This window comes from Rhea pennata, chromosome 19 (assembly GCF_028389875.1).
Source record: "Rhea pennata isolate bPtePen1 chromosome 19, bPtePen1.pri, whole genome shotgun sequence".
Taxonomy (NCBI): domain Eukaryota; kingdom Metazoa; phylum Chordata; class Aves; order Rheiformes; family Rheidae; genus Rhea; species Rhea pennata.
Genome location: NC_084681.1, coordinates 2,783,710 through 2,800,149, shown reverse-complemented (window position 1 = coordinate 2,800,149; position 16,440 = coordinate 2,783,710). Strand labels below are relative to the sequence as shown.

At 46.4% G+C, this 16,440-nt stretch overlaps 1 long non-coding RNA gene across 1 annotated transcript; it reads left to right on the top strand.

The window, feature by feature from the left end:
• Positions 1-8,550: 8,550 nt before the first annotated feature.
• On the top strand, positions 8,551-15,529 carry LOC134149025 (uncharacterized). The gene is made up of 2 exons (XR_009960331.1): positions 8,551-8,897; positions 14,862-15,529. It is a non-coding gene; the product is annotated as an uncharacterized LOC134149025 (long non-coding RNA).
• Positions 15,530-16,440: the final 911 nt, after the last annotated feature.

Sequence of the window (16,440 nt, the reverse complement as noted above, 5' to 3'; positions counted from 1 at the left end):
AATTACCATGATTGTTGATATTCCTCCAGTTAATTGGAAATGCAGGCAAGTCATGGAATAATTTAGACTGGCAACATGTTTCATGAGACTTTTCTTCTCGAGTTGAAAAAAGAGAACACGCTGTCTGTATTAGTAATATATTTAGATAAGTAAATGGAGTTAGAACTAATACTGCCTCCATGAGAATTAAATGGAGACAGAATCCACAGTGGAAAATGTGTCTGCTTCTGACAGGCATTTGTATTAGCCATGGCATCGGAGCAGCTCAGTATAAAATTCATCTGCCAGGAAACCCTGCGTGGAGGTTCCTGCACTTCCCCATCTCTCATGGGATGCCCTTCCCTTTTCAGCTGAAGCTGGGGGCATGTGGCCTCTCATACGTGGCCACTGCCCTAGGACCAAGCTCCAGTGGGTACCAGCAAACCTGGCTAAGCCACGGCAAGCAGCTGAGGAAGACCAGCCTGGAAGGAGCCAGCTCAGACCTTCAGCTACCAAAATCAGAGACATCCCTGCAGGGAAGACTTTCAGCTCCTGACATACCAAGGCCTGAGGACAGTGTGGTGGCACCCTCATCTGGTGATCTTCTCTTTATTTTTCCTCTTTCAGTAGCAAATTTCCTCCTACCAAAATCCTGCCAAAAAGTTAACCACCCAAAATACTGGGAACAGTCACTTGATACTTGCAGCTAACCACATCCTCCCAGATCTTTGTCGTTGCCGACTCAGATTGTGAGCTCGGAGAGACCATCTCACCCCCCGCCCGATGAGGGCTCGGCTTCGGCCAGCGTTCCCAAGGAGCCTTGTGATTTGTGAAAAACTGGTGTGGTATTAAAAACTGGAAATGTTCTGATGATGCCTGACTAATGAATCCGTAGGGACCAAAACGAGCTAACGAGACATAGCCATGTTGGCCCTACAGAAATCATACAATGATTAATCATGCAACGAAACAAGTGTACATAACAACAGTCTTCACATAAGACACGTATGTCTTACTGGTAGATAATTTCTACAGGACACAAGATTACTGAGCTTAATACATCCAACTTCATGAAGGCCTTTGATCTATGCCACATGGGGTAAGATTAGAAAATGCATGAAATGTAGAGTCTTCAAATTTCAGGGAAGCTACTCCTTGATCACAACAAAGATACGAATCAAGGAGATTTCCCTAAGGAAAATGCCAAAGTTCAGAGCTTTGACAGTGCCCTGAATTCCAATTAGGATATGGTGAAGCCCAGTTTGCTCTTGAATTCACCTGCATAAGCTGAAATGGGACACAAACACTACAGCAGCTTCCAGCACATTTTCAGCTTGAATTTCATTAATATCCTACTGGGGCTGGGATTATTTTGCTCATGACCAGCCTTCAGATCTGCTCAGGCTTTGTCTGGAAGCTGAAAAACTCTCCTAATGGAGGCATCTTTTACAACCTAATAGAAAAAGAGTGTTCTATGTTTTTTTTTTTTGGAAAAACAACCATTAAAATTTAATACATATAGAATTCCATAGTGGAATGTGATTGAGAGCATTAAAAATAACCCAAAAGGAAGCATAAAATTACTTATTCAATTGTACTTTTACAGTAATTTCTATATAGGACTCTATTAAATTTCCATAGCACATTCCATTCCATTTCTACCAATTTCAACAGGATTTTTTCAAAATGGTCGGCTATTTTTTTTTCCAGTTTCAATGAACTAAGAAACAAAAAAGCCTGCTTCTTATCTGGGGTCTGATTACACCAACATCAGGTTTTGCAAAACATAGCACCAGATTTTCAGCTGGTGAAATTCAGCATAATTTCAGCTGCTGCCACCACCAAATCCAGGCTCAGAGGCTCCAGCACCTCCTCTGCCTACTGCTCACCCCAGTTCACTTTAACTAGATTATAAATCCATGTGGGACCTGCTTTTGGCTCACATTTACCAGTTATTCAACTTGAAAAGCTATTGTTTTGAATTTTGGTTTATTTTAGTAGCTGTAAAATCAGCTGTGTTAGTTTGTAGCTTATGGGAAGGGTTCCTGATATGTTATTCCCTCTAACATTTTCTTCTGGAGGTGGATGGAAGAGCCAAGGACTGAGGTCACCAGTGCTTTGTGCTCAGCAGCCCAGGGAGGATCTGCAGAGCTTTCCAGCCAACCACTTCCCAGCGACTGCAACGGGATGCTTCCTCGGTGCCCTGGAAAGCCACAGCCTATCTTTTTTAAGGATGCTCTTTCCCAAATAGACCCTGCGTTTCAAAAAAAATGACACCTTCCGACTCCCCAGGCGCAAAAGCACAACGATTTCCAGCTTTGTCCCCCCGTTCCAGGCTGTGCTGGCCCTGCGGAGCTGCTGTCTAGGAGACCGCACAACGGCACCGTGCTGCACGGAGGGGTCAGGCGCTGCTCAGCTGGTTGCCAAAAAGACTTCTGGGAACAAAGACGCTCCCTGATTTTTCTGCAATGGTAGTAAATCTCAGACAAAAAACCCAGAGGGAGCTGTTGGCACGTATCATGCAGCCATCAAACATGAATCCTACTCAGAGATCAGCCAGCTTCTTGACAGGCAGGAGTTTAGAAACATTTAGCACATGAGAACTGGTAAATATGTATCTACAACATAATACACCTATAACTATACATGCATATGAGAGACTCATGCATATGGAAGCGGGGCTAGGCATATCATTTTCCAAAGCTGAAAATGTGACACCTGGCTTAAGTGCTGAACTGAGAGCAGCCAAACTGGTTGCTTTAAAGATTGTGATAATTTGTTCAACAGCGTAGAGGTGTTTCTACCCACAGCTGTGGTTTTAATAGGGTGGTTCTGGCTAGCTGTGCCTAGATGCAAGTGCATGAAATTGTAGTGAATGACAGTATATTATTTTCAAAACTTTATTCACTAACATACTGCCTGTGTAGGTTGCAAACTTCCCAATATATGAAGGTACCTTCTGGGTACTGAAGTGTAAGCAGATGTTCCTCTGCAATTAACTCTAAAGGATTCACGTTTCTACTGATTTTGCATTTGTAGAGTTCTCTGAATTACTCCCAGAATCCCAACTTTAACTTTGGCTTGAGAGCTCACAGCTGAATGAGGAAACGTTTTCTGCAGCTTTGTTCATTATTTTGCATGTTTTTTGGGGACAGACTGCTTGTCCACAGCTACTTGATGAACTCCCAACTGGAGGGGTATTACCTGTGAAATAAAACTCCCTGAGCAAAACATACGCTGGGAATCAAGGAAATTTTGGAGATCTGCTGCCATCCTCGTGCACCTTCAGCAACTGCTCAGTTCATCTCTCAGTGAACGACAGTGTCGGTGCAGCACCGGTCTCCATGGAAGGGACGGGCGCTCAGGGAGCTACGGCAGACGTGTTACAAGGGAGCCCTGACAGCCAGCATAGTATCTACTTACTCATTAACCGCTTGATGGACTTCGGTTTTCTCAGGTGAGTTTTCTGCGTGGCACTTACTCGCCTCTAAGCTACGCTGTGTGCAACTTTGCTTGCTCTGCACCCAGCCCTGGCTCCGCCACGGGGAAAGCTGCTTTGCCCTACACCAACAGACGGGGTTTGCGCGGGGCGTGCGCTCCTCGAGAGACCCGCGAGCTCAGAGCGGCTCCCCGGCAAGGCGGCAGCACCTCGGCTCACGCATCACCCTTTAAAAGGCAGCTTCTTTATTTCCCAGGTGCAGTTTGTGCTTCTATTAGCACTTCCCACTACCTGATTCCCAGCTCGAGCCAAGCACGGGTCACCTAATTTCCCTCAGAGCACAGTTAGAGTTCGCAGTGTGCAAGCATGTCCTCTGCCTCCTGGTGACTCTACTGCACGGACACCTCTCTAGCTATAGCCACACGCTCAGACATGTTTCTGTCTCTGCATCTGTCACTGTTTCTGAAGGAGATACGAAAATGCTTCTGATAAACTCGTTAGCATAAATTAGTGCAGAATGTCATTTGCATGACACTGCTTTAGTGTCAGCCTTGGAAGTGCCGTCACTTCGTACAGCAACGTTGTCCGCCTACCCGAATCGCACGCACCCACGCGCTGTCCTGCGCCGAGGAGCACCAGCAGGACTCGATCCCCCGTTTCTTTACGCAAGGAAGATACTGTTGTCGCACACTGTGTCATGACAGGGACACGTGTCAGCCCTGAAGAAATGCTGTTGGTACTGCTTCAACATTGGGTCTGAGAGGCACCGCGCAGTGCGGTGGAGATGAGCGCGAGCCCCAGGTGAGCCAGTTCAGATGGGAAAGAGGGACCACGATGCTCTGCCTGGGCTATTGCACTTTGCTTTCTCGACTATTGCAAACAGGCTCGTTACCTCGTCGCAACACTGACTCTGTGCTATAGCTGCCTCTAGAGACTCACTTTTACCACCCCCTTACCAGCCCATTCATACTACAACAGACTTTAAAACCCTCAAGGAGTTTCTCCTCTCAACACATAGTAGGAGTTGTGCAGAAAATGCAAGCGATAGCTTGTTTTTTTGATTTTGTACGCTCCAGAAATGCCCATTCCATCTTGGAAGGAGAAACCAAGTATCCACTGGAAATCTTTCAACTGACTCAAGAGGAGGATCAAATCTCTATAATGTAATAAAGAGGACAAGTGAAAAAGATTCTGTAATCGAGGTGAGGTCCAAATTTCCTCTGTGTCAATGGGAAAATTCACTGGATGCTCTTCAAGAGCATATTCTGTGCTGACCAAGTAAGTAATGCACGGGATCAGCAGCCGAGCAGTTTTGGAAAGATTGCACAGTAGGAGAATAAAGGGCTAAACTGATAATCCTATCATGAAAAAATAACTTAATCTGGAGCTACACATGAAAAAAAAATCAAATCCAAACCATGGCAAATTCAACAAAATTTGTCTCTATTCACTTCTCGTGCTGACAGAGGAGATGGCTGCCTGCTGTTTTGATCGTATACAGTATGCAGTTGTGCCTAATTGCCTCAATCACATCACACTAAGTGCACAGCATTCCTTAGAGGAGACTGTTTCTTACTGAAAGTTTAATCCCTATAAGAGGATTCCTGGCCTATCCCTAGCAGAATCAGAAATCAGGGTTTTCATATTGCCCTTAGAAAAAGGAGGAGTTTTGCTAAGATTTGCATCTGTGCCCCAGCTCTGAGGAGGAACTCCTTGCACCAGACTCCTCGGCCTCACTGGATAACTGAGCGAAGCTTTATGGTCTTCCTTTTCACTTTTTCCTCCTTTTTTAAGAAATTTTTCTTTTTGTTTTTTCTTGGAGACTCTTGTCACATCCTTGTGGCCTGTTCATGGCCACATTTGTGAGAATTAAGCCTTTCAGGGGCTGAACTAGAACATGCTCCTCCACACTGACTCCAAGCCTGAAATATCTCACCACCAGCGGCCAGTCTGCCCGTGGGGCCTGGACAGATGTGGTCTCCCAGGGTCTCAGCCTGTGGCACTGATCTTACATGTTTCCAAGCAATGTATTTTACTATAGTGGATTAAAAACATGTTGATATCAGAGTGCCCACATCCTGGAAGGGGCAGCTCTACTGAGCTTGGCTGCAAGTTTCACTGTTATCTACTAGGACTATAACTGAAAACATAGATACTTATCTAAATCATGCCCACAGGCACACACAGTAAATAAAGAAAATATTATTTAGCTTACCCTTGCTGTTGAAAGCTCGGCTAATTATCCACAGCAAACAGAGAGCAATTTTACAGGATGGAGGACAACAGCATTGCACCAGCACCAGCTTAGCTCTTGCAGGGCCGTGGAGCCTGCAGGAACCCTGCAGCTGCCCTGCTCTGGAGGTGCCTGAAGGATGCAGAAGGACAGGCAGGTCAGCTCTCCCTGCCTGCTGGTGAACACAGATCAAGCACCCAGGCCGTGCCAACCAGTGGGCTTTTTAAACGGCTGGCCTCACTGATGCAAGCTGCCAGGGAATAACAAGTGAAGCTCGTCAGCACTTCTGCTGTGAAGTCACTCAGTAGCAAGTAATTGGGAGGGAAGCTCATGACTGGATGGACTGTTTTCATTTGCTTTCATGGGACTCTCCACACCTCCTCTGCTGGGGGAGTAGGGATCTGGCTGGTGGTGCCACCTGAGCTGGGAAGCCCCGCTGCCAGTATAGAGGAGCTGGTCAGAAAAATGCACATCAAGCAGGGACACGCCATGAGGCAGCTGCAACAGCAGCCCCTCCGCAGGGTGGAGGTGCAGTGATGACAGGGACCCATTTGACCTGGGATGAAAGCGAGCCAGGTGGAGCAGAGGAGGCTCATTGGCCCCCTGCAAAGTCATGAACCACCTGCGTCAGTGGAAATGACAGGTTTTAAAGATGAAGGCTTGCACAACACAAAAGCAGAAGATTTCTGCCCAGGGTGATGGTACATCATGTCCCAGGAGCTCTGATTATGCTTCTGCAACTTTCAGCCTCTGCTTTGTCTACAGCTATTTGTGAAGCATCTGCCTGACTGATGAGACTGTAAGTATCGAGGAAGGGCACATATAACACGGGCCTGAGCTGCTCCAGGGTTAGAAGCCACTCGTTAAAAACAAGCTGAAGGACCACTCAGCTCCATGCAACAGAAGCAGTTCTTGGAAATGAATGAAGGGAAATGAAGTGTACGCTCAGCTGCACGGTACGCAGCAAAGAGGCTGCTGAAGAGGAAAGCGTTTCGCTCTCAGCCCCTGTGACGGCAGCGAGGAAGGTGCCCACGTGCCACGTGGCTCTGTACGTGTGGGCCGCTGCTCCCTGCAACAGCGGGGACCGCACCTGGGCTGGTGACACGGTTGTAGGTCTATTGGCGGTGCACAGCCACGTGTAGCTATGCGCAAGCATGGGTTCAAAAGCATGCGAATAGCAACGATGCATGCAAAGTGCTAGTGATCGCCCCGTGACCGCGCTCCGGGGCAGTACACTGCTGCCCGTCGGCCCTCTTCGGGCAGAGCTTCCAGGGACCTGAGTTGCTCGTACACCTTTTTCTATTCCCTCTCAGGGTTGCTAAATCTCTCCAATCTCCTGAGCTAATCTGAATTCATTCAAACTATTCTGAAGCCCTGTGACAACTGGAACAAGCCTGGAGTAAACATTTTCTGGGGGAGAAGTCCTTGTCCTTTTGTGCTCTGCTTATACAAGGGACTGTGGCACTTCAGGAAAGTCTGAGGAGCTCTCTGCATGCTGGAGCCATGGGGTATCTTGCTTAGCACATATGTAATTTGTTAATGGGGTAATGTAAGCATGATTGGCTGCAGATGTCGCAGCAGATTTAAGCACTGGGTCTGCATCAGAATTCCTTTAAGGTTGCTAATATAGCAAACTGATTGATTAATTAGCTTACGAACCATCTGACTTCCCGCTTTTGTGGCAGTATCTGTTGGAATATCAAGTCACTTGACAGTGAGTAGAGAAAAAACCATGCAAGATGCCATACATACCAAAGGCAGCAGATTAGTTTTTTGACCAGCCAAATAAACATTTCATGTCTGATCGAAAAAATCTCTTGTCTGGAGATCACTGCGGTATAATTAAATGCAGGGAAAGCAAACAACGCAGCTGCCACCTCCTCGCTGCGCTGATCACAACAAGGGTTTGAGGGCTGGGGGAAGCAAGCCGAACAGGCCAGCTTCACTGAAGAATTGAGTTTTTGAGTGTGTAGTATGAGAAACCAGAGCCAGATCTTCAGGTATGCTCAGCCTCCCTCTCTTGCTCACTTACAGGGGGAAAAAAAAAATCACTCAACCCTCCAAACACTTGTTTCAGCTCAGAGACCTCTGGATAAGAGGCAGCACGGTCTAGCAGTGAGAGCACCCAAGGCTCTGGCGGGCTGCTGCTGGGACCGGCAGTTTGCTCTGCCTTCTGCAGAGCAGCATTTACCGGAGGGTTCCTGACTGCAGGGCAAGCCGGCAGCTTGTTTAAATAAAGGTATTTGTTCAGAGGAAGCTTATTAATTCTCACTCAGTGTCAGCAGCAGCAAAGAAATGACATGACGAAGAAGTTCAAGCACTGGGGAAATACAGTCAACCTATAAACAGGAAGCTAAAAAAAAAAAAAAAAAAAAAGCAGCCCAAATCCCAAGGCATGTCCTGCCCTTAATCACCACACAGTCAGTTACCCCTGCACTGCTTTATTTCCCTTATTGGAGGCAATTTTATTTGCTTGTCCTCAGCTGAGCCTCTAATCCTCATCAGCAGGTGGACCTGAAGGAGACTAGGCAGGAGCAGCATCTCTGCCAGCAGAACATTTTTAATCTGCAGCTCAGGGCCACGCAAAGCTTCTTGCTTTCTTGCTGTCGCCTTTCAGAGTCGTTCGTCGTGTTTGTGGCGGCTGCATGTCAGGCTTTAGCTGTGCCCGTAGAAAAGGATATCCCTTAACGCGTGACTGAGCCGGCACTCGCTCCCCGTGCTGCCGCCGCTGCGATGGAGCGAGCCCTGCACCCGGTTTTCGCCTAAGGGAAGGTTTTTTTCGGCTTTGGGTGCTGCAGTGCGAGACAGCGACTGCTCGTGCCCTCTGCTGGCTGCATCACCGTGCCTTCGAGGGATCTGGTGCACTGACCTTTTCTAGGAGCAACTGTGCTCAACCCGGCCCTGTGCAAGGCCCTGGGATTTTAAAAGGGCTGGTTTGCTCCTGAAGGGGAGGGGCAAGCAGGCTGCCAGAGCTCTAGTGGATTTTTTTTTCCTCTCTTTTTCTATTTTATTTTATTTTTCGCAAAGATCCTGTATTAACGGCCTCCTGTCGGACAGGACCGCGTCGAGCGAGCGGAGAGGGGACGGGCTGGTGCCCAGCGGCGTGCCAGGCATGGGCCGGCGCGGCCCCCGGTGCCTGCCAGCACAGCTGGCTCCCGATGACTTCAGCGGCTGAGAGAGTTCGCTGTGTTTCTCCCTCTTCCCTTTCGGCACAGGAATTGTTACTCACTGCGTACACAATGCCAGGTACGGTTTATTGTGAAACAGGGAATGACACGGAGCGGCTGGGCATGGGAATGCAATTGATTGGAACTCTTGATTTCCTATATGACTTCAAATTATAACAATCCCAGATATTGAGATCTTGGCACTGGGACCGGTTTGGAGGATAATTATGTGCTATGATTTAATTTTCGGGATCTGCAGTTAGTGCCAAATCTCTACGGCTTTCCTGCCTCCCTCGAGAGCACTTGGAGGGTTCCTTAACTCCCTCGGTCCCCAGCTAGTTCTGACTTTTTCTCAGTGTCTTCCCCTTTTCCCCGAGTGTTTTGGGAAAGCATCTATCCAAAACTGGAAGAAGTCATGCTCTTCCTCTAAGGTCCTTATCATCGTAGCCCATGGGGAAAAAAAAAAAAGAAAAAAAAAGAAATTGAGGAGCAACATAGTTGGCATCTTTTGCCTTTCATGCAGCATCCACTTCTTTAAGTTAATGGTCCTTCAGGTTCAGTAGCTGATGTCTGTGTCAAAGTCCTGAGGATATATCCAAAAACCTCTCCAACTTTATCAGTAAGGATTTAAGAGCCATTTTCTTTAGTACTTAGTAAAGACCAAATAGGCAGGTAAGGAGAACTACTGTGTCCCAGAGCCAATGTCCCCTGTGAACGAAGCCCTTGGAAAGGGGCTATAAGCATACATCCCAAAGGAGCCTTTTAGGACAGGAGGTTTCCTTGCTCCACTCACTGGAGCGAGAGGTACAGCAGTAGGTGCATCAGCGCGACTGGCCTGCATCTGCAACCTGAGCTGTGCCAGCAGCCGTTGCCCTTGCGGGCATCTCCTTCTGCGTCAGTATCTAAACAAGCACAAAACAAACCTGGGACTAAAGCATGCTGGGGATGTTTTTCTCACTGCCATCCCCCAAATCCTTGAAATATGCAGCAAAGGCTCTCACTCATGGAGATGCCTCTGGAGAAATGATAGGTTTTTGTCCTAGCAGAAGGTTCTTTCCCAAAGCCGTGTTTGAGAGGTTCTAATAATGAAGAACCACATTTCAGTTCCCAGCTTATAGTGTCATAGGGCAGCCACAGTCTTGAGACCGCTGAATCTGATTATTTTATGGTGGAACTAATGAGTATTAAAGTCTACAGGAATCAGAAATGTTCTGTTCGTGAGCAAAGAAGACTCTTGCAGGCAGGGCGACACGCTAGATAGTGCACGATCCACACGCAGATCATTCAAATGTCCAGAGCAAACAGGTCTGCCCTATTTCTCCAAACAGGCAGGAGGCTAGATCATGATTTCTAAAATGCAGGCTGTGATTTTGGGCATCTCAGTTTGTGAAGACTCAGCTTCACCTTATCTAAAAATACCCTGTTTCTAAGAGCTGAAGCCCCCAGATGAGCACCTCCACCCCTATGGGAAGTGGCACATTTCCCTGGGGCACCAGCGTTACCCAGCTCTGTCAGCAATCTCCATCGACACGCCGTGCTCTGGGACACCGCGGTACCGGTATCTGGTTTACAAGAGCACTGCGACAGCGCCTGCCTGTGCAGTCTGGGCTTGCTTGGGTAGATTTATTCTCATTTCCAGATAAAGCAAACCATCCCCTTCGTACTTGCTTTTAGGAAAAAAAAATCAATCAAATACTGAAAGCATGTTAAAATAAACAACACACACCGAAAATCTGTTTTCCCTTGTTTTGCTTAGTAGGAAGTCAGCAGCCTTGATGGGGCTTTGATGTGGGGATACACATTTGATGTCAGTGCTAATGACAGGCAGGCCTCAAAAGGCTTCGAACGAGGGCTTGAGTTCACACAAACACTCCCACGTTCACATACTTATCCGAAAGGGCATCCAAGAGCTTGGAATTGCCTGAATCTGCAAAACCTGGATCTAGAGATCTTGCAAGAACAGGCGCTTGCAGGACACCTGCTCTGAGCTGCAGCCAGAACAGCCAGTGCACAATTATTATTTTTCCACTTTGGTTCCTGTGCTGGCTGGAGATTAAAACCCAAGGTGTAGATGATATCGAAGAGGCTGGACTTGCAAAGGTTTGATCTGAACTTTGTCAAAACCCAGGTAACTGTAAAAAGCCCAGGAATCTACAGGAGTTTCTTTTACATGGAACTAGGCATTTCCATGAAAAGACCAGGATTTTAAGACTTCTGATTTATTGAGCAGAGCAGCAGTCACCCCCCGGGAATACCCTGGAGTCACCTATCATGCTGGTCAAAGCACTAAGGAAAAGTTTTGCTTGTGCTGAATACCTGTGGCTGCTCAGACCCTAGGATTTACTTCTCTCCTTGCTGTCATCTCTGTGTAGTGTTATCGCCACAGCTTTTAAGCTCAGCCTCGCTGAAAATTCTTCTCTGACAGTTGTTGTCCATCTAAAGCCTCTGAAGTCAGGAGGAAATTTTTTTCTGGAGTTTCAGTGCTCCCTTTGCACAGCCCTGTGATTTCCTGCCTCAAGGCACCTGCACCTTACCAATTCAAAAAGGCCATCTTCTCAGAACTCTCCAAAAACACAAACAAGCATAGAGATGTCTTAATATTAGGTAAGAAAGGAATTTTATGCCTGTGTGGTACTATTCATCTTTAAAGTGAAGCTTGAGTACCTGTTTCAGCAGAGCTGGCCTGGAGCTAACTAACCTTTCAGCTCTGTGACTTTGGAAACAACATCCACTTGCACCAAGCTGTTGCTTGACCATAGAGATGGTTTCCGCTGATGCCAGATGGTTTTCATATAGCTCAATATTTTAGTTCTGAAATAATAACATTGCCAATTGTGAATGAATTAGATTGTCTCAGCCCTCACTTTCCCACCAATTACAGTGAATTATGAACAACTCTTGAATAAGAGAATCTCCCTTCTAGTTTTTGGTGCTACAAGATATATTAGCCTTGTGGCCAGCTCTATATTATTTGACTGATTTATAGATCTATAACTTATGGAATTAGAAGTGATCTTTTTTTCAGAGCTTTAGCTCAAAATGGTTTCTTTTTTCTTTGAAAATCACGTGGAAAATGAAGATGATAGATTTTCCCTCCCTCCATATATTTTCAGACCTCTAATAACAATCTCACTTGAAGCTTTCTACTCTGTATGCTTGCCCTGCGTAAACTCAGAAACATGCCGTCCCAAACACACACTCCATCTACACTCAAACTTTAAATTTTCTAAAATATTGATTGACCAATTTCCCTTAGTAGAAAACTAAGGAACCTCTTAATAAACTTATGCAAACAGTGACTTTTTTCCACTGACTACCAAAACACCAGAATCAGATTTTATACAAAGAATAGTGTATTATTGTGTTATCAGCAGAAATCACCTTGCAGTAACTGCTACAGTGCTGTTGCTAAAACATTTCCCTTGTAAAAGGAGGAGCAAATCAATTTGGGACACAGAAGAAGAGCCGCAGTACTGACCCCTTTTTAGAACTGAACTCACAAAATTCTTAAAGCCAGTGCTGCAGGAACACCGGAGTATTTTAAGACTATTCTTGTGCTACGGCACTGCTGTGTCTAGCCAGAAGTGGAAATGTTGGAGACAAAATGCCTATTGCAATGAAGGCATTGACTTTCCCATCAGTTCTATGGAAACTGTTGGCATCTCCATGGGTGAGCTGGGTTCGAAGGCCTGTTTAGCAGGACAGAGATGCCAGCTCTTCCGCATTTATCTGAACCAAAGGCAGACTCAGATTTCTCCAGAACTAATCTGTACTTGGAATTGTTGACAAGATTGAAAAAGAAAAGCCTTGTACTTATTATTCTATTATTCTGGGATTGAAAAAATCCAAGAGATTTTGAGATTTTTAAAATGTTCTTTTTAAAGAAAACAGGTTCTTTGGCTTTCTGTTCTGAAGGCTGCTAATCTAGTGGAGAAGATGTCTATGAGGAATTCTGCTGCTGTTGGGCTGGAATTCAGTTAGATTTTAAGTTATTTTTTTCTGGTAATAGCTAATAAAATGAAAACCTGACAGTAAAGATACCTCTCCCTGGCCCACCTGCAAGTGATGTCATGGAATTTCTCTGTTCCCAATGTGTTGCCCAGCCAAATGTCTCGTTAGAAAAGGGGAGAGGAAGGTATTTGTTGTGAAATAACAAAAGGAGAATATTTAATAGGTCAGACTTGCAAAAATGCCTCCAGACAAGCCAGGCCAATTAGGGTCAGTTAAGTCTCCCAGGGCACAAGGAATTAGTAATATTTTCCATGGGCTAAGTACAAGAAGGAAACTTTTCTCTGGGTGTTGCTCCAATACCTGTGTTGCCTGCAATCATTTTTTTTGAAATCCTGGTATGAAACAGCATCTGCTGTTGGAATCTTTCAAACTGAGTTATGAAAGATCAGTGGCACTTTGCCACTCTTTATTCTGTTTTCTGGATCACATCTTCTTTGACCCCAAAGTCATCCCTTTGCTCCACCTGCCCTTGCCCTGCCTGCTGTCCTGGTGCTTGCTGTTCACGTGGTGTTATGATCTGGAGGACAGGGACATTGTGAAAAAAACCTCACCTTGCTGGCTCCCAACAGGCACTCGGGCACTCTGCGTTGTCCACCCCGCGTTTGCGGTAGCTGCCGTTGTGCTCAGCAGTGGTGGTTGATCAGCATGGGTCTGTTGTGAGTGGTGACGCTACCTCTTCCACATATATTACACATTGTGCCTGACCCCAGAGGTGCCTCTGAAGAGGGGTGGCCTGGGCTCAGCAGTCGGAGAGTGCTGGAGAGGCCAAGGATGTCACCCTCTGAGGCACAGGGCTCTGCTGGTTTGAGGGTCAGCACATGCTGAAGAGATCTGCGCCACTCAGACCTTGTGGCTCACCTAAAGCCCTCTGAAGAGACTCTCCTCTTTGGGCAGATTCGGGTCCTGTTTTTGCTAGTGGCTGAGATTTAGGTGATCTGCTGTAACTGGGATGGGAGCTGTGGATCTAGTCTACCCTCAGCTCCATCACATAACCCAAGAGCCAAAGCTAGGCACTTCCAGGGGGCCATTCATCCCACCTCCAGCAGGCAGGTATGTTGGGACAGGTGACAACACCATTTGGAGATGCCCAGCTCTCTGCATGGCCCATGGGCTTGGTTTAGGGGCACGAGGCCTGCCTGAGGATCTCACACAGATGCTGGGCACAGACATTTGCTCCTGCCAAGCTCCTGCCGTGCATGTCCTGCAGGCAGGCAGCTAAGACAGCGTTCCTAAGCCGTGCTGACCATCACTTGCGCATAAAGCAAGGGAATGGCATGGGCGGGAGAGGGACTGCAGGATGCGGTGGGAGTCACCTCGCTGAGGAGTCCTGCAAGGAGCCCATCCTTGATGGCACCATCACCTCTAAGGCTACATATTATTATTAACGGGGTCCCAGAGCCTGTGATGACTTCTGGCCGAATGCCACCGAGCCACTTTGTGTCTCCCGACCTCACATTCTCTTGCCATCTGCAGGCGATTATTTCCAAGCTCAAAGTCCACCGGCTTCTGAGCAGCTCTGGCCAGCTCTCCCAGCAGGCTCATTCGATGTGGTGTGCGCTGGGGAGGACGGGGGAGCGGTGGTATTATTCATCTCAGAAGTGAAAGGTGCTTGACTCTGGTTTGTTTTAATGGCGCAGTAACCACAGGCTAATATTATTAAGTGGTCCTCCGCCGCGTGCCAAAAATCCAGTCCTGTCGTGAGAGGAAAAAAAGAATAAAGCACTTGCGAATCCAATATCTTTGGTGCTAATTTTAGGCATGCGTGCTGGCACGGGGAGCTTGTTTCATCCACTCGAATCTGGTGCAGTGCCACAGAGTCAGATTTACAGACTATTAGTGTCTCAAATAGCACTCCATGTGCAGGAAGGGAGGGGAAAAACACTGGGTGCCTCGTCTTTGCGGGGTTTGAGCTGAGTTATCCAAACAAAGTTATAGGTTGGCTCATAAAAGTCTTAGTGATAGATTTAAATGAATTAATTTTTCTATGATTTTCATTCTGTTTTTTCTCCCTCTTCCCCTTCATCCCCTCTAGCTATTACATGGAATTACAGGAAATCTTCGTGTATCACATCTTCAAAGAGATGCATTGAAAAGCAATAGCAAAGATATCCATTTCTTCCTACTTTGTTATTTGTCTTGGCTCAGAACATGGGGTGATGCTGCGCTTTCCTCACCGTGCCCCTGAGCTGTGCCCAGGTCCCCTACCCATCCCTGAAGTCCCCTCTCCTCCTGGGGCACAGCGACACGGGCTGGCAACCCTGCGACCGCCGCGTGGTGCCTTCTTGCCCAGGCAATGGCTCTTCGTAGCTACGTGAGACACCGGCAGTGAGCAGCCAGAATACGCTCCTTCCTGCTTTTCTGCAGTGTTGAAGGAACGTAAATATGACTCCCATAAAGCTGCGTGTTTGCTTGGACCCCATGGAGCAAAGCAGCTCCAGCGGCTGGAGCTCGGCGCAGTGGCACCGGTGGCCGAGCATGCCTGGGACCCACCACCACGAGAGCCCCTTCCCCGGGGTCATGTCCAGCGAATCCCTCCCATTTCCAGTGACATTCTTCACTGTACGGCTTGCTCTCTGCTTGCTCTAGCTACTTTGGATTTAATTACATTTCCAGCATGTCACAAGTACTTAATTGTGAATAGCTAAACATTTAAGACACAGGAATATCTCTCCAAATAAACACATGTACGGATGATACAGAGCTACTGTATTCACTCCAAAAGCTCCATTAGTACCTTTTATATATATTCCTTGATTATTGAAAGAAAGCATAAAACTAGATTAAGAGGGAAAGGAAATCAAGAGGTGAAGATGGTGGACGTAGCTGGATTAAAAGAGAGAGAGAAAGAAAAACACGGCTGCTTTGGTTGCCTTCAATGAAAGAAATTTGCGTTTTAAATGGAAAAAAAAAAATGTTTCCAGTGAAACTTGGGCAGAAAGTCAAAATCAAATAGATATAATTTGAGACACAGCCCATATGAGGGCTTGCATTACTGAACTACTTTCTTCTAAATGATCCTTCTTTTAATTTTACATAATGTCCCCAAAACCTCTTAAATAAATACATACTGTTTGGAGTTAAGTAGCTGTAAATACTTTTTTCTTTTTTTACAACAGGCAAGTCAAATGATAATGGCTTTATCTAAGAAACACAATATAAGTTTACATGCAAAAGAGGTATTCCTGCTCACATGAAGAGTAAAAAAGGTGTAAACTAGAGTGACTTTTCAGACCCTTGCACAGAGGTGTATAAGGGATAAACTGGATTTAAACAAAATCAGATCCGAATTCCTCATCTGCATGGAGGAATTTGGGGATGTGCACAGGTATGTTGCCACTAGTTAAACCACAACGCTGACCTCCTTGCAAACTTCTGTGTTTTCACCATGGTATAAATTGAATTTAAGGCCATTGATATCACGGTTCCAAAATCCGCTCAGTCCTTTGAGTAAATACAAGCCCAGTGTCTTGGGCACTTTTGTTAAGTCCCTGCTAGAAAATAATAAAACACTTGTTTGATGAACCTTTACCTTTCATATACAGACACATCCCTGATGTGAAACTGCAGCAGTGACAAGGAGGGTTAAGTATAGGAAATCAGACTGAAAATCT